At 45.7% G+C, this 23,091-nt stretch overlaps 1 protein-coding gene across 1 annotated transcript in view; it reads left to right on the forward strand.

The window, feature by feature from the left end:
* The first annotated feature begins 225 nt into the window (after window positions 1-225).
* Window positions 226-23,091, forward strand: part of ELOVL5 (ELOVL fatty acid elongase 5) — a 69,437-nt gene continuing 46,571 nt past the window's right edge. Inside the window, exon 1 of the mRNA XM_058554140.1 lies at window positions 226-430. The gene's annotated coding sequence lies outside the window, so the exon portion shown is untranslated. The remainder of the gene's footprint in view (window positions 431-23,091) is intronic.

Raw genomic sequence — 23,091 nt, forward strand, 5'->3', positions numbered from 1 at the left:
CATCACAACTTCACAGCCGCTATTGCGCAGGCTCTGCGTTCCACGCAGGCTTATTAGGAAGAAAGGGGATAAAATTGCCCAGAGACACGTGAACCAGGGGGGACCAACCCGGGACTCGGCTCCCCGCTGCACCGGATTCTGGAATTTACAGTCACGAAAGTTCTATTGTCTCGCGATTGGCTCCGCGGCCGCATGACATCATAGCGCTTGATTCAGCCTTCGTGCCGCGATTGGCTGGCCGCGCCATTGTGGCGTCACGGTCAGCCCACGTTCCGATTGTAGACACCGGGCGCCTTCCTCTTCCCATCGCCGTGGCTGCGGGCTGCCGGCGCCTCCCTCCGACCTCCTCCGCGGCCCGCGCTGCTGCCGGCGCCCCTGCCGCCGCCTCGCCGCTTCGCCAAGCTGCTGCCGCCGCCCCTGGGGCCGAGAGGTAAGCCGTCAGCTCCTGGAAACTTCTCCCGGGGCCGCCGCTCGGCCATGACACCCGCGCGAGTGCGCGGCCGGGACGCGAGGGCTGCGAGTGCCGTCAGGTCCCGAACCCGGGACCGCGGAGTAGCTGCGCCCGAGTGGCGGAGGAGCCTGGCCCGCTCCGCGGGGCCCCAGTCCGGCCTCCCGGCCTCGGACCTCGGGCGCGAGGCTGGGCGCCTCGGGACTTGCCGGCGTGATGCTGTCGCACCTGCTGTGCGCGTGGCAGCAGCGGGCGCGCCGTTTTGCAGGCTGACAGCGCTGCGGGACACACACTGTGCCCAGACGAGAGGCGGGACGGATGGGCTGTGCGCTCAGGTCCGCCCGCCCTGGCGGGGTGAACTCGCGGATGGGAGGTCCAGGGAGCTCCCTCTGAGAGAGCGAGCGCGCGCTTTCCTCGGGGAGAACAAAACCTGGGTGAGTTCGGAGAGCCTCCGCGGGGGCGCGAGTCGAGTGGGCACCGCGAGCCAGGGCGCGCCCGCCCTCGCCCCGCGGGGAGCTCCTGGAGCGGGCGGGCCGGGATCATCCGGTCTTTTCTCTTTCTCTTTCGGCCTCGGGCCCCCGGAGGGAAGCCGGCTAGCCGCGGACCTCTTTGGTTTTTATTAAAACCAGATAACTGCAGCCGTGGTCCTTGGGGAGGGATGAGGCCGGTGGGAAAGCGCGGGGGCGGGGACTCGAGGGCGACCTGGGCGGCCCTTTAGGGAGTCCGGGCGCGGGAGGCACGGGTGGGGAGGGAGGCGCGCGGCGCGGGAGCGGCTCGGGGCCGGGGAACCCCTAGTGTCGCCTCTGTAGCGAGTTGTAAGGAAAAGTGCCCTTTTACAGTTGCTACATCAGTAAGACTCGCCGCCCCCCGCCCCGCGTGGCCGCCCTCCCGCCCCGGGATGGAGTCATGACTGGAGGAGAGTTGCTCTCGTAAACTGTGTCTTGCAACCGTTCCGTGTCCTTATACTTGAAGGGTCGTAGTTCCCTTCCTCACGATTGCAGTTAAGCTCATCTCCAGGCTTCTTGATTGCGAATTTGGAGAACGCATTCGGCCAACTTTGGGGTTGGGGGTGGGTCCCGTATGGAAGAATCCAGTGTGTGACTTATTAGCTGGGCTGGGGAACCGAGGGGTCCCGGCGGGGGAATTGTGAGGAGCGAGCAGCCTTAATTCTTTAATAGCGGAACCCGTGGCAGAAAGTGCTTTATAGAGTTGTACTGAAGAGCTAATGTTGCTAGTTAGGTTTTGTAACTTGTTCCCCTAACCACTGGGTAGATAACCTGTTGGTTTGCACTTGTTTTGCTTGCATATCTCAGCCAACAGCGTTTGGTGCAGAATCTACAGAAACAGACACAGCCGGTTTTGCATTCGATGGCGGTGGCCGAACACTTGAACTTTCCATTTGCATTAGGGGACAAGTGGATCCCTTTTTCAGTCAGCTCAGACGCTGCCTGAGATTTCCCCAGGAAAGCAAAGCACTTGAAAGAGAAAAGTCACTCTTGTCGCTTTTAGATTCATACTCCAGATTATAGCTTCTCATTGCCAGAACCTTTTTCTGTACTGTTTCTGTTTTTGCATTTTCTTTCCTCTTCCATTTCTAACTGAAGACAAAAGAGAAAATGTTATTGATGGGTACAGATGGCTAATTTTGCGGAATATAGAACTTTGCTGAAAAGTGAAAGTAGAAAGCATATTAAAATATGATTCAGATTTTTCGAGAAAAGTAACTCATAACTTCAGATGCTGACCTCACTCCTTTGACTCAATTTCCTTGTCTGTAAATGGGGGTTTCATGTTACAGAATTGCTGTATGGATTTCAAGAGATAATAAAAATGAAAGAGCCCAGCATGGGGTCTGCCAAATAGTGGTTTGATAAATGTTTCCCTCTTCCCTTATTTTTCTTCTTGGGGAAGGGGAAGTGAGGTTTAGGGGACGTGGCCAAGAGCAAAGCTAGAGAATCTCAAATTACTGGGAAAGTATTCAAATCACAACTAGGTTTTCGTAGACACTAATTCCAGTATCCCTATGAAGTCACTTTTGAAAATGAGGTAAATTATCTCATTCCCGGGGATTAACAGAGGTTTGGTGGTTTTTTGTTTTTGGTTAGAGACCTTAATTTTTGGATGTTTGATGTTTGCAAGGATCTTTTTTTCACTACCTCTTCCTCTGTTCTCAGCATAATTATTGCTTGTCCTCCTGCTTCTAGAGGTGAGTATCAATCCTTGGGCATCTTATTTCCAACGTGAATTATACAAATCAAGGCACAGCTGTTTACCTTCCGTTAGGGTAACTTGGATGCCTAAGTAGATAGTAGAGAGAGTGAGTGATGGTTTTACTTCCTTTACATCCTTCCTCTTCCCTAAGAAATTTTGTAATTATTTTGAATTCCTCCTCTGTGCCTACCAACTCTTCTGATACTGACGGGATAATCTTCCCATCATTACCCATAAATAAGTCTTTCTTTGTATTTATTCGGTTTTAGGTATTATTGATGTGAGCATCTTCTTATAACATCCCCGTGAGAGGTGTTATCCTCCACTCCCTTTTTTTAAAGAATTGAGAGCTAAGGCCGAAAGATGCCAAGTGACTTTTCCAGATTCACGTAGCTCTGTCTCCTACCACATGCCTGTTTCTTGTCTGTCCTTATGCTGCTAGGATTTGTTCAGTGGGCTATGTGCCATTTATGTAACTTGGTTACTCTGCAACTTAAACATTTAACCTCGTGTTTAAAGGTCCATCTTCAAGCCATCCAAGATTAATGACTTGTCATCTTTCAAATCTGGCTAAAATTTGTTCCCTTCCTGTTAGCCCATGCTTGATTTATTCTTTCTATTAATTCATCGACTTGTCAGTCATTGTGTCGTGTGTGTGTGTTGGGGGGAGAGGTTGTATACAAAGTGGAATGACACAGTTCCTGACTTCAAAGGGCTTCTGAATTAGTTTACACTTTAGTCCTTTTTTACCCATCCTTAATCTACACCTTGGACCAAATGGGAGTCAGAAGCAGTTTTGGGGGGACTTGTCTACCTGTGTCTGGGAAAACTTTGTGGCAGAGCTGTCCATGTTAGACATCTCAGTGCCAGGCACTGCCGAATTGGCTAGGATGCTTTTGGTGCAAGAGACAGAAAACCCAACTTAGATGGGCTTAAATGACTACCTGACCTGAGAAATCCTGAGGGCAGAACTTCTGCTCTGCTTCTCTGAAGTCCTCTCAGATATTGGTTAAGTCCATAGCCTCATTTTGCAAGATGAATGCCAAGAACGGTTGGAGCCCTCCAGTTACCATATTCCTGTGGGAACCTTCCTTCCTGCCACTTTCCAAAGAGGATCCTTGGTCTTGAGCTGATTGACTTAAGCCCTGGTTACTTGAGACAATAACTAAAACAATGGAGATCTGATAAACTGGGGCTCATCTCAGAACTGAGGAAGTGGATTTAAATCTCACCTCACCTACCTGGCTGCTACTACAGCTTCAGGGAGGGCCCTGTGTGGACATGGGGAAGTCAGCCGCAGTGTCTGTGAGGCCTCCAGGGATGTCAGTACTAGAGAGATGATTGGATAAACTAAATAGGATTGAATCAGCATTTGAATTTAACCTCACATTTCATAGAGGAATCTCATTGCCATGCAGAGTTAGGAGGATGGGCATTTAGGAGGGAGGGAGTTTAGAGAGTGAACGAGTGTGGAATCATTGGGCAAAACGCAAGTAGCCCAGTTGGCTGAAGCTGACAGAGAGGGCAGAAGTAGAAGAAAAGGTTGGAAAGGCAAGTTGTTGATGATAATAATAATGGCTAACTTTAATTGAGCTATTATTATGTGTCAAACCCTGCATTGAGCACTTTACATGGATTTATCTCAATTAGTATTAGTTGGTACTGTGAGCATTCCAACTTTACAGGTGAGGAAATGGAGGCTCAGAGAAGTTTAGACACTTGCCCAAGGTCACGAGGCATTCCATCCCAGGTCGTCTTGAACCGTAGCCTGCTCTGTCTCCTGAGGTGTGAGGTAACAGAGTGCCACTGAAGCTTTTGAGCTAGAAGGAGTGCATTATGAATGCTGTGCTCCAGGGCTGTGAGTCTGGTCAGAGTGGGTAGGATGGATTGGCGTGGACAGAGGCTAGGACTGTGGAGGTGGCCTGGGAGGAGAGGAGGCCAGGGCAGTGATGAGGCCCCACCTGGAGCTACAGCCATAAGCACAGACTGGAGAGAGCTAATTGTATGCGATCGTTTCTGGGATGAGACCTATGTGACTTGGAGACCAATTGGATTCAGGGGCCGAGAAGAGGAAGGGCAGTCTTAAGACTGGGCCGTAGAGGAAACATGGTCTTCCAGGGAGGAAGCGTTGTAATCAGGTGGAAGTATCCTAAGGGCCCAGACACATCTCCCGACAAGCCATTGCTTGCCCGCCAGTCCCAGTTCCCTCTCTTCAACGCTCCATCGGCTACTTTTTTGTTGTTGCCCTTCTGCCAGTACATGTTTCCACCACATTTCATCCATTTTCAGATACAGTTTTTCACATTTTAACATATCTGGGTAGAGATGCAGCTTATAATTACTTATAATCTGAAAATCACTGCAAGCAGTTTTCCACATTTTAAGAAGACGGAAATCAGGAGGCTTCCCACCTTTCAATGAAGTTTCATTGGTGAGAAAAGGAAAATCCCAGCGTTGCTGAACGTCATGCCCCGAGTTGCTGGCAGAGCCAGGGGTGAGCACCACGCCTTCTGGGCCCTTCTGTCAGCTCACGTGATAGATATTAAAGTAAAGGTTGCCTTGTGATACAGGATTATAGTAAAGCACATGCATATTTCTTTATTACAAGTGAAGTAATTTGAAACGGATGGAAGGCAGAGTTAAGCGGGGTGCCTCATCCTTGTACAGCGCCTGGCTGCCGTGGTTTCTTGTCCTCACTTGCCACCGACCATAAGGAAATCGACTCTGGGCATTGGTCTCTTTTTCTTTAAAAATGAAAGGTGCAACTCAGGTGATATCCAAGTCCCTTTCAGAACCAGTATTTTTCGTTTTTGCTTTTGCTGAGAGCAAATCCTTGGTTTCTCTTTGACCAAAAATAGAGAATGAAAGGTGAGAGCATTTAGGTCTTAGAAAGGTAGATGTCAGAATCTGTGATGGAAATTACAGTTTTCTCTTCAAGAGGTTCGACAGAACTACTGGAGATGTTCTGGTCTAGCAACATGAATTGGTTAGGAAGGTAACCTGACCTAATTTTGAGTCTCTGTAATAGAACCCCTCCAACCCCCATTTCAACCGATAAGTGTTAGCATTATCAAACTGGTTCCCACTGGGCTCTCGCTGGCATGTTTCCTCCATGGGAACATTTTTATTTGACTTGTGTGCATTCACTTTTAGAATTGTGTGGTCCCTGGATTTAAAATATTCATACTGGGTGAGTGTTCGGAAAGACTAAATTCTCCCCCTCCCCCCGCCAGTTCTCTTTGAAGTACAATGGGTGTGTAATGTCTTAGTACTCCTTATATCTTAAGTTAGACTTTTGTATCTTCTGTTTGATGCCTTCTTGCTGAGTGGGATCTAGGAAATAGTTTCTTGCACTTTCAGGATTTTTAGTGCTGGTACTGTCATGTTTTCTCTAGTTAGAAGAAGAACTGTTTTCTTGAAACACACCTGCAGTTTCTAACTATAACCTTTGTACTAGGTTAGCCCCCGCCAGCTAGCACATGCTGGTTACAGGGTCCATCTCTGCCTTTGCCCCTTTCTTTTCCCATTGTCAGCAGTTTCACCCTGTCGGAACTAATCGCTTATAAGCCCGTACTAAACAGGCCTAATTAAAACCACCGTGGAGAGTTGGCCACTCGGGTCTTTGTTTTATCTGAGTTATTCTGAACCCCAGAGTACCTGTTCCCCTTTTGTCTTGGCGCAGCATATGCTACTACAAATTAATTGTTAGGAATTTCTCCTTCCCCAAAGAATAGTTCTCGTGATACCGAATTCAATAACTATTTGTTTGCTTCCCTGGGAGTTTGGCAGTATGGTGTCTGTCCCTAGGGATGGTGTTCAGGGTACCTCTGGTTCAGTCTTTGGCAGAAGAAATAACTTACTTTAATATTTACAAAAGTTGTTGACACCTCCATCTGCCCTCTTCCTGATCTTGAGTTTATGTCTTACAAAACTTCTGAACACTTATCTCTGCTGTGGATCTGAGGTGCATTTATAAGACCATCTACCATGCTTTTCTTTTTAAGTCAGAAAGCTGTCAGAAGCAGATTGAAGAAGGTGCCTTTCAGGTTAGCAGCCACACATCTGGATAGGGTTCCAGCTCTGCCATTTATGGCTCTGTAGGCTCCGGCGGGTAAGTCACTCCACCTCTGAGACTTTTTAGTAGAACTGGAGGGTGATGATACCTGTGCCTACTTTGGAGGGTTGTCAAACCATCAATATTATACGTGAAAGTTACGTGGGGACTGACTTAATTTGATGAGCGTGGTAAAAAGATCCTCTGTTGTGTAGGATGTTCACTGAAGCATTGTTTATATTAGCAAAGGATTGAATGTCTGTGGAGTAAAGGTCCTTCAGAAGAATAAATTACAGCCGGGAAGTGTCATACTTTGCAGCTTACAAAAGAATGAGGCTGTTCTGAGGGTGCTGAATATAGCTGCTCTGTACCTCATACCAGGCACCTTGCTAAAGTGCTCTATGTATGTTAATTCATTTGGCCTCACCAAACCCCATGAGGTAGGTACCCCAGTTTTACAGATGAGGAGGCTAAGGCACAGAAAGGTTAAGTGACTTGTTCAAGGCTCCACAGCTAGTAGATGGCAGAGCCAGGATTCAAACCTAGGCAGGGATACGATCTGCTTGTAGCCACCTGCTAGGCTGTGTGCCTGTTAGACCTAACTAGTAATCTTTCCTTTTGCAGCTCTAGATACAGAATTAGAGGAAACAAAGTTGAGTTTCTTATTCATCCTTGCATTCTGGGAGGTTGACAGGATAACCAATATAGGGCTTTTGACAGTAGCTAAACGAAGGTTTAGACAAAGAAAGCTGCTAGGGGAATAACATTCATGATCAGTCCTTGAAAGGGTGACCTTCTGTTTCTTCTCAAACTCCTTTTTTAGATATTCTGAACTTAAGCCTCCTCTTCTTGGTGTAATCAGAAGTGCAAACACAGCAAGAGCTCTGTAATTATTGGTGTAAGAAATCCGTGTTCAGAAGCCCAGTGGCCAGTTGGCCAGACTAGCGTGAGTGGCCGGGAGCATCCAGCTTCAGTTTCCTTACCTGGCCCCACCTCCACCTGGGCTTGATTTACAAGGTGTGTAATCAGACCTGAGAGGTGTGGCTGGGAGGGAAGGGCACCCAGATTCTCCAGGGAGCCTCTGTCTCCAGATCGTCTGATTTCCCTTGGGTGGAGGTGTAAATCCTGTGTGTTTTGAGAACATCTGCTAGGTCACTCTGACAGGCCTCATCATGGGCTACTTGTTCTGGCTGAAATAGCCGTTTCCCACCATGTTCAGTTCTCTTGGGATTCTTAGACTCTTTTAGAACTACTTCATTTTCTTTCTGGGTGTGGGTCACTAGGTCTGACATTATGACGGCTATGAGTACTATAATTCCTAAAAGAAGAGGATCACGAAATTCACAGAATGGCTTATACGTTAACATGGAATGTGGCCAGATGATGAAACAGCTGTTGGCTTTAGACACATTCTATAGAAGAGATGAATAAATGACAACTAGATTGGGTGTATGTTTAAAAAGACCACATCGTAGCAGGTTTTTTTTCCTTCACGTTTTAACTCTGCCTTGTTCCTCTTCTCCTTCACCCCCACACCCAAAGAACAGTTACAAAATTTGGATGTTTAGATTAAGTTTAGAAGAAATGTGTTTTCGTGTCACATGCCTTATTTACGTTACACAGGTTTGAATTTAAATATTTTAAGACGTTTTCTCTTGGGGGGTGCATAACTTATCTTTGTTAATTATGTTTCTCCACCCTCTTTTAATTTCAATTGAGGCTATAACACTGCCTTCGTATATTCTGTACGAATTAGCTTGGAGATCATGATAATTTATTTTGAATATTCAAGTAATCACGTCACTTAAGAGACTGCAATCAGATAAGAATTATAAATGCTGCCCATAGCAAAAAATATTGCTTAAAAGCCTCTTAAATGTTTGTCTCCCCGCTGTTTGCAATTGCAGTCTGATTTAGATGTTAGGAATATGTGTAGAGCTCAGCCTCTTTAAGCCCAGTGTTGAAGGGAATGGTTAGAGGCGTGCATGGGATCTTGATGTCCGTGATCTGCCTTGGTCATTGATTGTCTTCTCTACAGGTGTGCTTCAGCCAAGAAGGTGGTTGCCCTGTGAAACAGGTCAGAGCTTCTTCAAAGAGCCCCTTAAAGATAGCATCTCAGGACTTCTGCGTCCCTAGGAGAATGCTGTGACTACTGTGGTTGCTTCGTTTTCAGAGCAGCTCCTTTTTGTTTACTTTGCAAGAAGCAGTAGGTTTGGAGTAGGCTCAGTGGCCGCAAAGGAAGGTGGCTGTGACCGCAGTGTGTAGTGAGGTAGGTGCTTTTCATTGAGCCCTGGAACAGTGCTTCAAGCTTGAGTTGATCATCTTTTTGAGAAATGGGACTGGCATATTTAATCGGGCTTCCCCAAATTCAAGACTTAGATGAATAGTTGCAAAGAACTGTTGGAAGACCAATCTCAGTGGGTGATATCCTTGCCCATGGATTCAAGTATCCATTCATGCCCCCATTGACCAGCTCAGATACTTATTTATTTTTGTGAGGAAGATCGGCCCTGAGCTAACATCTGTCGCCAGTCCTCCTCTTTTTGCTGAGAAGATTGGCCCTGGGCTAACATCCGTGCCCATCTGCCTCTGCTTTATATGGGACTCCGCCACAGCATGGCCTGACAAGCGGTGCGTTGGTGTGCACCTGGGATCCGAATCCGGGCCGCCAGCAGCAGAGCGCACACTCTTAACCGCTTGCGCCACTGGGCCGGCCCCTCAGATATTTATTTCTGATCCATTTCTTGCTTCTGAGCTCCAGATTCTTAACTTCTCTTCAGCTAGGTTCTCCCGGATGCCCTACAAACCTCTCTCTCTCGTTGGCCACTGTGGGCAGGAGCACTACCACCCACCAGTTTGCCCAAGCCTTCAAGCTTCTCTCTCATCAACCACATCCCTCCCCCACTTCCTCCAGCTGTCAGTCACCAAGTGTTGTCTATCCAGGCTCTGCTCTGTCCCGCTCCACTGCCCTTCCCCCTCTCCATTGCCCAGCCTTTGCAGCACATCAGTCCCTTCCTGGATAACTACAGTTTCTCCCTGCCTCCTTTCTTTCTCCCTGTGTTCCCGTCCCTACTGTGTTGTCACAGTGGTCTTCTGACATGTGAATAGGGTCATTTCACTCCACCCTAAAAACTTCATTCACTCCCTCTTCAGGCCCATCCTGATCTGTCTTCGTTTCCTGCCCCTTTCCTGCCTGCGCTTTTCCCTCTGAACACACCACAGACTGCGTCTCCCCAAATGGGCCTTGGCTGCTCCCGTCTCCGCTCCCCACAGGCTGTATTTGGTGGCTTCCTCACCATTTTCCACCAGAAAACAAAAACACGAAAGTAAAGCAAACTGAATAACAGAAAAAGCTCTGTTCTTCAGAAGTCAAACCCTCATACCCTACAACCACGGGAATCTTTGATACTTCTGACTGAATGAGGTATTCCCACTCCTTCTGGCTTGTATAACCTTGGTTCTGATACCTAACCTCGGTGTGCCTCAGTTTCCTCTTTCTTAAAGTGAGAATGACTGGTGCTTTCCTTTTCTGTTTGCTCAGGGTCTGACTTGTGGATCTCTGTATTCTTGGTACCTGTGTACTGTCTGGCATGTAGTAGGTATCTAGCAATTATTTGCATAAATGTCTCTCTAAATATGTACCTTTCAGGTATAATCAATTCTGTAGTCTGTGCTAATGGCTGTGTGAAGGTGAGAATATATGACACTTTACAGATGAGAAGTCCACCTGGGCCAGGACTCTGGAGGGTGCGGGCCTCTGGAGGGCTGGCTCCCCTGCTTTATGTTGCCGTTCCCCACTCCAGGCTGAGGGAATAGAGCAACAACAGCCCTCAGACCATCCAAATTGCCAGACATCCCACCTGCCCAGGAGCAGAGGTGACACATGCTCTTATTTTAAAGGGCCTTGCTTATTTGCATATTACCTTGTAGAGCTTTCAGGTGACTGTGCCAGTGATAGACCACACTGGGGGCACTGTGCCCGAGGAAGGAATAGAGTGAACTCTGGTGTCAAGGCACCCAGCTGTCCCATGATCAAATAGCAGTGGATACTGCCACTCTTTTTTAACCTTACTTGGTTGGCCACAACATTGTGCCAAAGTTACAGTAGACCGTAGAGATTGGACAGAGTCTATCTGTGTCAGTAGCCACATGGTCATTCATTCATTGATCATCACGCTCACCATTGAGAATATCTGTGTGCTTCTCTCTGCTAAGGACGCCTACTGGCAAAGAGATTATCATCTGGTAGTAGAGGCGAGGTATGTACTTGAGTCGATAGATAATTATTGGTACTGTGGATATGGCCATGTATGTTGCAGTTAGGTTTGACTGCAGGTGACAGAGATCCCAAAATAATAGTGGCTCCAATCATGGGATCTCGAAACAAGGTAGAAGTTTGTATCTCCCATAAAAGGCTGGTGGGGGGATGGGGGTGCAGGACTGATATGACCAACCATAGACTCCTGCTAGCTCACTGTGCATTAGGCTGAGTGTGGCCCCATCTTCCAGGCAGCAGGATGGAGGAAGAGACCAAGAAAGTAGAAGGGACAGAGGAGTCATGCATGCTTTCTCTTAGAGGAAGTTCCCGGAGACTGCCTGTAGACAATTTTGCTTATGTCTCCTTAGCCAGAACTTAAACTTGTGGCCACATGAATCTACAAGAGAGGCTGGGAAATTTCGTCTTGATTCTGGGTAGCCGTGGGCAGCTAAAAGTCTTGCAACTCTATGCAGAATTGGGTAACAGCCACCAGTCTGTACCACAGGTGGTGGGTGAGAGTGACAGTCCCGCCCACGTGGAACTTAGAGTCTGGTGGAGGACAGTGACAAATGAACAGATATGAATACCACAGTGATGAGGACTATGAGAGCATAGGGTAGGGTGCCATGAGAGCAAGCAGGAAGGACACGTAAATCAGACCGGAAGGATCAGGAAAGGTTGCTGGAGAATAAGCAGGAATCTGCCTGGTGGAAAGAGGAAATAGGCATTCAGGCGAAGGCTCTGAGGTGGGGGGGCAGGTAGCTGGGGGATGGAGGAGCGTGCGAGGAACTGACAGAAAGTCAGTGAGGAAAATCGGAGGAGGAGGCCTGACTGTCTGGGCCCATTGAGGAGTTTGGACGTTTTCCTAAGAGCCCTTACCTGGTTTTGAGGAGGTGAGTAAGCTAGAAAGATGCTTTTTGGGGGTGAGGAGCAGTACAAGACTGGAGGCAGGGAAGGTCCATTAGGAGGGACTGCATTAATCCAGTTGACATGATGGTAGCCTTGACTAGATAGTGGCTTTGGAGGTCGAGAGAAGTGGATACAAATCCTTTCACTTTCATAGAGCTTAAGGACTGGGAAAGAATTTAGAAATAATTTTAATTAAATTTATTAAAATTTAAAATATTAAAATAATTTTAACAATGCCTTTTCACTTGACAGATGATGAAACCAAGGTTGAGAGGTTAAATGGAGTGTGTAGGGTCGCACAGCTAACTGTAGAGCAGCACCAGAAACTGTTTCTCTGCCTGAACTCTTCCCTTTATGTCACTGCTGAATGTGCCAATTAGGGGAACAGGATGTTGTGGGCATTCGGAGAAAGCGGGGTGGGGGAGGGGGTAGGCGGCGTTTGAGCTGGACCTTAAAAGGTGAGTATACTGAGGCCGACCCGGTGGTGTAGTGGTTAAATTTGACACGTCCCACTTCAGCGGCCCGGGTTTGCAGGTTTGGATCTGGGGCACAGACCTGCAGCACTCATCAAGCTATGCTGTGGTGGCAACCCACGTACAGCATAAAGAGGAAGGTGGGCACAGATGTTAGCTCAGGGCCACTCTTCCTCAAGCAAAAAGAGGAAGATTGGCAACAGGTGTTAGCTCAGGGCCACTCTTCCTCACCAGAAAAAAGATGAGTATAATTTGGGCAGGAGAGTCTAGAGGGCCTGCCAGGTAGAGCAAATTCTGTGCGAGTGGTGTGGAGGAGAAGCCCAGGTGTGTGTGGTGCTCCGAGTTCTGCAGTGTGAGTACAATACTGGGGTACTTCTAGGAAGTAGATGATGATGCTGCAGAAGGGTTTTGAAATCATGGAAGGCTTTGGTATAAGATTCGGTGGTTTAGACGTAATTCTTTAAGTAGTGGGGAGCCCATTAACTTTTGGTATCAAAGGACTAGCATGATCTGACAGCAAAGTCTGCATTTTGTTTAACTTTTACTGTCCCAGTGCCTCGTATCCAGTGGTTGTGGTCAGCAGAACAGTGGCCCCCATGAAGATGTCCATGGCCTCATCCGCAACACCTGTAAATATGCTAGGGTACAGGCAAAGGGGACTAAAGGGTGCAGATGGATTAAGGTTGCTAATCAGCTGAGTAAAATAGGGAGAATATCCTAGATTATTCAGGTGGGCTCAGTGTGATCACAAGCGTCCTTAAATGTGGAAGAGGGAGGCTGAAGAGAACTAGAAAGATGGCGATGTGAGGAGACTTGGCCCCGTGCTGCTGGCTTTGAAGATGGAGGAAGGGACCGTGAACCAAGACACGCAGGCAGCCTCTAGAAGCTGGAAAAGGCAAGGAAAATGATGCGCCCATAGAGCCTCCAAAAAGGAACGCAGCTCTGCTGACACCTTGATTTTAGTTCTAGGAGACCGTTTTGGACTTCTGATCTCCTGAACTCGAAGATAAATTTGGGTTGTTTTAAGCCACTAAATTTGTGGTGATTTGTTACAGCAGCCATAGAAACCTAATACCGTGGTCGGTGCTTGTTTGCTGAGTGAATGAGAGCTGTGCTTTAACAGATCAAAGTGACAGGTTCCTGTATTTGATGATTTGGATAGGAGGAGGTTCTGGAGGCCAAGGAGTTCATAGAAGAAAGTTCTGGAAAGAGGTCATGAGAATGAGACAGGAGAGGGGTGGGGGGGGGGTGGTAAGGGCATGGATGGCTGAAATTGCAGAGCCCGTGAGAGGACCTGAAACCCTGGGTGGCCTGGTATCCGGTGCAGGGCAGGGACCGAGCGTGCCTTCAGGGCTGGATTCCTGGGAAGGTTGTGTGGCTACAGCAGAAGTAAGGGAGTCAGAAGGAAGAGAAGGTTGTGAGGGGAGGGTGATGAGTTCGGTTTTTGGCTTGTTGAGTGTGGGGTTCAGGAGCAGCACATGTACGGAGGTGGAGAGAGAGCAGATGGAAACTGGTCCTGAGGGTGGGATTCGGGATGCAGGGTTGGCTGCCATGGGTCATGATTTATCTATACTCTCTCTTTAAATTTCTCCAGGGAGGAGACTCAGCAACCCTTTTTAAAAATCCAGTATGTCGTGTTCCTTAAAATTACATTTTTCCTAGTGTTTTATGTATTTTTGCTGCCATTTGAATTCTGTGAACCCTTAATTGTTTTTTAGTAAATAAACATAAGTTAAAACTAAATAAATAAGGTTTTAAAAACTAAATAAAAATAACATACTTCTCTGACCCTTCTCTGCATATTTTACCCTGTGCTGCAGGTCATCTTCCCAGAAGCCTCTCTGGCTCTGGTTGGTCTCTTTGTCACCCAGCCAGTCACTCGGGGTCACATGCTTCTCCCCTCTGTGTCTGACACTGTCAGATCTCACCCACTGAGTCGGGGAGGATGGAGCTCTAAACAAAACTTGGCTTGTGCTGGAAAAAGGGAAGTGAATGGTACTTGCTATAACATTTCCACATCTGTTTTTTAAAAATATCAACTTGCTGTTGAACTAGACATACAGTTATTTTAGACATGGTCACATCCTGAAAGTTCTTGGTTTCTGAATTCCTTTGTTCTTCGTAATGAACTTGGTTGTAACGATTGAAATTGCGGCCTATTTCCTGAGAAATGGGAGAGAAACCATTTCAGAGCAACTGTGTAGAACGTATTGACGTGAGGGAGATTTTTCTGTGGCTCCGCATTGCCTTCCCACGTGTCTGTTGATGCTGTTTTGTCTCTGATCACTGTCCTTCTGCTTGGTGGTATTTGCACCACGTAATTTAAGCTTACAAGGGAAAGGAAAGATTTTTCGATGAAGACTGTACTGAATATAATTTAAAAAATTTTAAAGCCTGTAAAGATATGAGGTATGACTAGTAAATAATGACTTCCATAAGCCACACGTGAAAACCGCTTTAACTTCAATCATGAGTTACTTGTATTTTCTTCTCCAGAAAAGGAAATAAGGTTGAAACAAGATATCCCATTCCTTCTAAGCTGACCCACTAAACTTTCTGTTCTTTCTTCTCTTTGCCCTTTGATTTGATTAAAATCAGATTTATGTGTGCTGAATTGTGGGCTTGCATTTACATTAATCAATGTCTCTGTAAGACAAAGCCCCCAGAACATCCCAGTGCGACACGAGTAAGCCACACTGAGGAGGAGAAGAGGGAGGAGAAGGTGTTAGTCTGGTACTTCAGGGCCCATTGTTAACATTTCAGCTGTCCTGTCCACTGTAAACACAGTTGTGATTTTTTTTTTCCTTCTTGAAATCTAGTTGTTTTCCCAAATGAGACAGTCTCCTTGGCTTACAGGCGTTTTTCTGTACTGTCTTCCAAACTAAGAAGGCAAATAGAGAAAACATTTTGTAGAGAGAAACCTGCAGACATCTGCTCTGTGGCCGTGACCTGAAGGTGAAGCTCTGAGTTCTGGTTTAACAGCCCTGAGTTTCTTCATGACAGATGGAGGATGTAACGTTCCCTCATAGCAAGTAAGTGTTAAGCTTCACACAGGATTTGTTCTGCCAGTGACACTGCTCTCTTTCAGAGGAATACGCTTCTACACCATGAAAGTCATGCTTGGAGAGGTGAAATGCCTCTCTTAGGGGCTTGTTTTGGAAGAGGAGGGAGTGTTGTGTAATTTTCTCCCTCTTTTATTCATATTCATTCTCTCTGTCTCTCTCTGCTGACCTGTTTTTCTTCCTTCAGCGGAGACTCTGCTTTCCTTCCGGTAGTTATATTCCTGAACGACAGCAGGGCCATCCCTGCAGCTGACACCGCATGTAGAGGAAGAAGGGAGGTGAGCCAGGGCCAGCCCCTGGTGCCGGGAGTGGGTAGGGCCCCGCTGCAGCCTGTAGGGGAGGAGGGCTCTCCATCTGAGGAGGCCGTGTCTAGAAGTTTTGGAAAACCTACCTGATGCTAACTTGAAGTGATGAGCAAAATGAGTCAGCGAAACTAGGACTTGGTGAAAACTGTACAACTGAAGCAATGGGCAGGCAAATGGAAAGTGTGGTTTTTAAAATGTGTTTTATTGTGGCAAGGTGAAGTCAGGCAAATGAATTCTTGATTCTAATTCTGAGCCAGCGTTCTCTCTCTCTCAGTGTATAACGCTCCAGCATCTGTGTGGTGGTTGATGAGTGAAGACCTTCTGTTTGCAGAACTACCTAATGTGATTCAGCCTCAGGAAACTTGGATCTCTCATTATTTATGACTTAAACTTTTAGTTTTTGGTGAGTAAGAGTTTCCACGGGGAGTATCCTCATTTGGAAGGGGAGTTAGTATCGTGCTTTGGCTAAAGAAGCTTTCAGAGTTTTCATGCCCACGTAGTAATGTGAAAATCAGCTCAACCTGTTGGATCGGTGTCGAGTTTCTCCTAGGACCATACTTCATATCACATGATGAGTTAGTGGGGAACTGGTAAGAACTTAATTATTTGAGTACTTTAAATTACATTTATTATCAGTTTTATTCATTATTGTTAGCTTGCTTTTAAAATGACTATATTTGAACAAACTTCAAGTATTTAAGTGTTCTGTGTTTAAACTCTGTATACTCCAATAAATTTAACTCCTAAAATCAAGTATAAAGACACATTCTTTTTGAGGTACATTTGGAATATTTGCCTTTAAGTTGAGAAGCTAAATTTATAATGTCTTTTTAGAAATAAAACCTTATAGAGTGGAAAAAAATTCTGTGCACAGTTTTTAATACAGCAGCTCTCAGACTTTTTGGTGTTAGGACCTACACTTTTAAAAATTATTGAGAACCTCAGAGAGCTTTTGTTTATGTGGATTATATCTGTTGGTATTTACTGTCTTAGAAATTTTCAATTATTTTTCAATAAAATTTTAAATAATTAGTAATACATCTAAAAATAATTAGCCCGTTACATGATAACGTAACCGATATTTTCATGAAAAATGTATTTTCCAAGACAAAAGAAAACTAGTGAAAACAGGCGTTGTTTGGCATTTTTGTCAATGTATTATGTATCTGGCTTAATGAAAGCCAGCTGGGTCCTCTTATCTGCTTCTGCATTTAATCTTCTGAGATATCGAATATCATGTAGCCTCTGGGACACTTGACAACGATGAGGAGATGAAATTGAGAGAGTAATCTCTTAGTAGTGTTACGAATATTGTTTTGATTTTACAGAACCCCTGAAAAGGGCCCAGGGACCCTCAAAGGTGTCTGGGCTACACTTTGAGAACCCCCCATTCCAACCAGATCCTATTTATTTTATTTTTGAATAAGTATAAGCTTCTACTTAGCTGTGAAAACATCATTTTTTTTTTCCTTCTTATTTCAGCAGCTGTTGCTTCCTGTTTCCTCCTGCCTGAGTAAATTTCTTGATTCATGCCACAGGATCTGAGTGTCACCTTTATATTTGAACTTCATCAGGTGGACTGGTTTTGGTCACCTTATCAAATAAAGGGTATTTAATAAGATGGGTATCTGTAGGGTACCCTACTTAGGTAGGGTAATATTTAAAAGTAAATTCACATCCTCTGACAGCACTGGTTGCTTACATGGATGCTCTGTTGGAGGACTGTAGTGGTCAGTTTTTAGAATAAAAATCCAAAGCAGAAACAGGAGTAAATTAAGAGATTAAGGTCTCAGTGTAGCATCAGTAGCTTTTTAGATGTTCAGATTATTTTATTCTTTATCCCGTTCTCTTTGCTATCTGTACTTTATAATATTTGGGCCTTTAGATTGGCTGTCTTTTGGAATAGTTTTAGAAATAGCTAGTTCAGGGCCGGCCCCGTGGCTTAGCGGTTAAGTGCGCGCACTCTGCTGCTGGCGACCCGGGTTCGGATCCCGGGCGCGCACCGACGCACCGCTTCCCCGGCCATGCTGAGGCCGCGTCCCACGTACAGCAACTAGAAAGATGTGCAGCGATGACATACAACTATCTACTAGGGCTTGGGGGGATAAAATAAATAAATAAAATTATAAAAAAAAGAAATAGCTAGTTCATTTCTGTTTGATAGATACTACTTGACTTTTTTTTTCTGTTGATTTTGGACAATGCTTTTGCTTTAATAAAAATCTGCTGCATCACGTCCCACATCTCCACCTTGTTCTGTGTAACCATTTAGCTCTTATAGCTTGATGTGTTACAAAAAGGTGCCTCTGGCCTTTATAATGTCTAATCATGTAGAGCTCTGCGTTGGAGACTAGTAAATGCTGCATCTGCCTTCCCTTTATTTTACTTTGGGGAATTCTTTCAAGATGTTTATAACCTCAGGTTCTGTGATACCTGAATCAGGTGCCAGAACACATTGAGACGCTCTCTTTCTAGATACTGAGATTTTTCTTTCTAGATACTGGGATATATTTTGCACTGTCCAATATAATAGTCACTGGCTACAGGTAGTTACTGAGCACTTGGAATGTGGCTAGTGCAACTTGGAAACTGAACTTTTAGTTTAACTTTAATTAATTTACATCGAAGTAGCCACATGTGGCTCATGTCTCTCTTATTGGACAGTGCAACTGCAAGGGTATCTGGCAGCTTCTTTTTAAGGACTCCTGCCTGTCTTCATTCTTGACCTCAGAGTTTCTTGTGGGCTCATCCATTCATTTTTACAAGAATTTTGTGTATTTTATCTATCGATTTTGAAAGTTGTGGCAGGTAAGTTTCGCTATCTGTAGACTGCCCTATAGACAGGAATGGAGCTGGAGGGAATATTGGAGATGAGAAAGTGAAGACTGCTGATGTTGGCTGCTTTTTGTGAGATCTTGAGATGGTTCTGGATGAGATTTGAGGGGAAAACAGGGTTAAGGGATGGATTTTTAGGTTGGGGAGACTTGAACAGATTAGTCAACAGAAAAAAAGGATGCTATGAAGAGAGGAAATTGAAGATAAAAGGGGAAAAGGGAGTGAATAAATTCTTGAAAGGGGTAGGAAGGATCTGGAGTGCAAGTAGCAGCATGGAAAGCCACCCTATGAATCGGGAGGGAGAAGAGTGACTTTATTTTCAAGTATTTGAATTTTTTTTTTGAAGTGAAAGTCACATAAAGTTAACCAAAGTGGTAATTCTGTGGCATTTAGTTTGTCCACAATGTTGTGCTCCAGTCACCTCTGTCTAATTACAAAACATTTTCGTCACCCTCAAAGGAGACCCTGTGCCCATTAGCAGTCACACTCTGGTTCTCCCTTCCCCCACAGCCTCTGGGCAACCACTCATCTTTCTATCTTAATGGATATGTCTATTCTGCATATTTCATATAAATAGATCGTGTGATACATAACCTTTTGTTTCTGGCTTCTTTCACTTAGCATAATGTTTTCAAGGTTCATCCTCGTTGTGGCATGTAAAAAGTGACATGACATTTTAAGAAGAGGGAGTTTTAAGGAATTCGTATTGACAGGCTGACTCTCAGCAAAACAGTTCAGCCAGTTAGATTTACCTAGGATTAAGGCTCCATGGGGTTGGATGTGACATCAAGAGTATTTGTGGAATGACTGCCTGTGAGGTCCAGTTTGAGCAGGGAAACGCCCCTAGGGCCAGACCTGGGAGGGTGGGATGTCAAAGGTCTGGATCTGGTGATGGAAATCACCGGGAGCAAATTGACTACCAGTGGGGGTATGGGGCGGAGGAGACGGCGGGTAGTAACTTGCTTTAAGAGGGGAAAGGATATCCTATTTCAAAATGGGGTAAATTTGGGGTCCAGATTAGAGAAAACATGTGGAAACATGAGCCCATCTTGAGTGGGGGTAATGTCTTCTGTTCGTGGCTCGGGGTACCCCATGCCTGCCTGCTGCAGTGAGCAGGTGGACAGACCGAGTGTCTACGGAGGCAGGTGAGGTGGGAGGCTCTGTGATCTCGCCCTGCTGGGTAGTGATGCGCTGCTGCTGCTGCTCCGAGGGCGTCTCACTCAGTTGGGAGCAGGCTGGTGGGAAGCAGACCTTGAGTTTCCTTCTGCTTCCTGTGATGAAGGTCGGTAAAGCTAAGTCAGCCATTCTGGTTGGTGCCAAGATCAGTGATGAACAGCAAAGCGGTGTGGACAGCAAAGCCTACACAGGGCCCAGCTGTCTTCTCCCGACTGTCTACAGAATAAAAGTCGAAGGACTTAATGGCTTTCAAGTTCTTCCCCATTTTGTCCCCAGTCTGCTTTCCAGCCTCATGACCCAGCATACCACTTATTCCTCAGATACGTAATGGCTACTCCCTGTGTGCCAAGCCTGAGCTGATGGTACATGGTGAACCAGGCAGACACAGCCCTTGCCCTCGAAGACTTAGGTAGTAACCAAATGTTAATTTGTATTTGGGCTGTGATTAGAGTGTAAACAGAGGGACCTCACCTGGCCTGGGGCTTTGGGGGAGGAGTCAGGGAAGACTTCTCTGGAGTAAACATCTTTCAGCAGAGTTTACAGCGTAAATAAGTGGGAAGTGGGGCAGGTGGGGAAGGGAGCTTTTCCTGCATAGGATCTGCCTGAGTAAAGGGCACAGTGGAGAGGGTGGAAGGAAGCGCTATGGTTGGGGGGCAGAAGTTGGGCTGGGGAGGCAGGTGTGAGCCAGTGTGTGAAGGGGGTTCTAGACCATGCGGGGCTGTATCCACAGAATCCACAGAACAAGGGGACACAGTTGAAAGGCTTCAGGTGGCAGTGGCCTGATCAGTTTGGTGGTTTAAAAAGAAGACTCTGGTGCAGTGTGGAGATGGATAGGAGGGGGCAGGAGAGGATGCCTGAAAGCCAGCTGGGAGTCCACGTGAAAGAAAACGGTGCCCTGGTCTGGGGTGGTGGTGTAGATGGGAAGATGCAGGTATTTCTGAGGTACTTGAGAGAGAGCATCCACGGGCTAAAGAGGTGACCAAACGACTCTGGTACCCTGCTCCTTCTGCCCACTGTATCCTTTCATGCCTCTTTTCATGCTGTGCCTTCAGCTTGAAATACCCGTCAACATTCTCCCTCGTAGGCCTTCTGCCTAGTAAAATCCTGAATAACCTGGTCAAATGCCACTTGTGGGACAGCTTCCCTGATCCCCTGCTCAGAATCAGTTCATTTAACAAATATTTAGCAGCATTCACTTGTTTTAATGTGCTTTAAGTCACTGCTGACTTGGTTTTCTAGTGAAGGCAGAGCATTATCAGTTGCCAGTTACAAGGTTGCTTATTGAGGTAGAATTTGAAACAGTCCTCAGGCCCGCCCAGTATCTCAGTTCTTCCCAGAATATGGCAGCTCACTCGCCCCCTCAACTCGCTGGATAACGCTTCCCTTCACTTAGAATACCCTTCCTGCATTCCTTGGCCTACCCACGCCTGCTAATCTTGTAAGTGTCAGTTCAAGCCCCACTCCTCTGGGGAAGCCTCTCTTGATGTCCGGTCCCAGATCTCTCCCTCTTCCCCACAGCCCTCACCCCTGTGGCTCTCCCTCTCTTTTGCTGGATGCTACTGTGGTATTGACTTGCTATGGATATGTGATTCCAGTTATATTGGGCAATCACAGCCTCTTTCGGGTCTGCTTCATCCAAAAGAGTACTTATAAATAGTTGGCACACATAAATATGTACAGATGGCTCATAATCGTCATAAATTCCTATAAGTGATAAGATATGGACACTTTTTAAAAAAAAACAGCATTTGGATATAAGTATCATACATTTGGCTTATGACACAGTAATGGGTATCTTAGCCTAGAGTTTGTGTTTTAGTTTGAAGAGTAATACCCAAATGATTCTTTGCTGTATCTTTCCATAAATTTTGTTCTTGGGTAGGACATCTAAATGCATGAGAAGTCGGTGGGTGGTAAATCCAGTGTGAAACAAATGGCACTTTGGAGGAGGAGCTGTGAACTGACCTTCCCGAAAGAACTTAACGGTGGGATAGGATTCTCACATTAGAAAGTCAGGAGACTAGTGACCTTTAACACAGTGCTTTTCTGCCTTTTTTCGGTCTTTGTGGAATAGGGTTATCAGTGTTCAAAAAAAGTCCTTGGCCTCAGGTTAATCCATACTCCCAGCATTGGAGAGAGGTGTATGCAGTACTCCACAGGCCTTTTCTCGTGTTTGCACACCTCTTGAAAGTTCTTCCTTGTGTCAAACCTCAAGCTAGTACTGCTCCTTCTTTTTGCTGCTCTTTGGAGATGGAGAAATTCTGATTGTTTTTTTTTTTAATGATAGCTCATTCCTCAGCTTTTTGTCTTGATCTAAAACTAGGTAGTTATCCCAAACTCATTGCCATTAGGCCCGTTTTTTAAAATCTTTTAACGGTATATATCCATGTCTTTTAAATGTGTATTTAATTACATAAATTTACGTAATTAATATCTAGAGATAGATCTATAACTGTTGTATTATATGCTGTGTATCCATATTTTGAAGGGATACGGGAAAAACTCATTACTCATCCTGGCTCTAGAAACCAATCAGTGTGGAACATGGTGGACACATTTTTCGTTCCGTATCGTGTTATCCTCCAGAACGCTCAAACCGGAAGTTTCCACTTGAGATTTTTTTTCAGTCATAGCCTCCCTGAAATGACATTATCACTGTTACTTGCTTTTATGTCCTTGCTAATCAGGCCTGCTACCTAAGAATTAATATGACCTCATTTATGCTGTCTGCAGGATACCAGACTCTTTCTGGTGATTAATCTGAGTGGGGAAGGAAAACCACATTGAGCCAGTGCTACATAAGCATTGTAACCAGTTGCTACCATTGGTTTGGTGTTAGGTTGCCTTGGGCATAGACTGTTCCTTACAAAACCTTAGATTATTACTTAGGGCCCAGTAGATGGTTACAGGTATTGGTAAGTTGCTAGTTTGATGCACTTGCATATTTTCCCAGCAGACGAAGTTAAACTTGGTGTAATTTCACTACGAGAGGCAGTTAAGAGCTCAGGTTGTGGGGCCAGGCAGCCAGGGTTTGAATCCCGTAAACCAACGACAGGCTCAGTGATTGTGTGCTGTGTTCTAGTGAGTGAGCTTCCATTTCCTCCTCTGCAAAGTGGGAAAAATAACCCTTTACAGGGCTACTGAGAAGATTAAATAGTGCACATGAAGTGCGTGGTTATGATGCTTAGCGCACACTGTTTGATGTTAGTTACTGTTGGGATTATTATCATTATTGTATTTTCTGTTTTTAAAGATGTTACCGTCCTGAAGCCAGGGACTCTCTAAAGGAAGAGTATTAATGGTTTCATAAGGAAATCCTCTTAACTCATTAGTGAGGCGTTACAGTCTATAAGGATGTGA

This window comes from Diceros bicornis, chromosome 14 (assembly GCF_020826845.1).
Source record: "Diceros bicornis minor isolate mBicDic1 chromosome 14, mDicBic1.mat.cur, whole genome shotgun sequence".
Taxonomy (NCBI): Eukaryota; Metazoa; Chordata; class Mammalia; order Perissodactyla; family Rhinocerotidae; genus Diceros; species Diceros bicornis.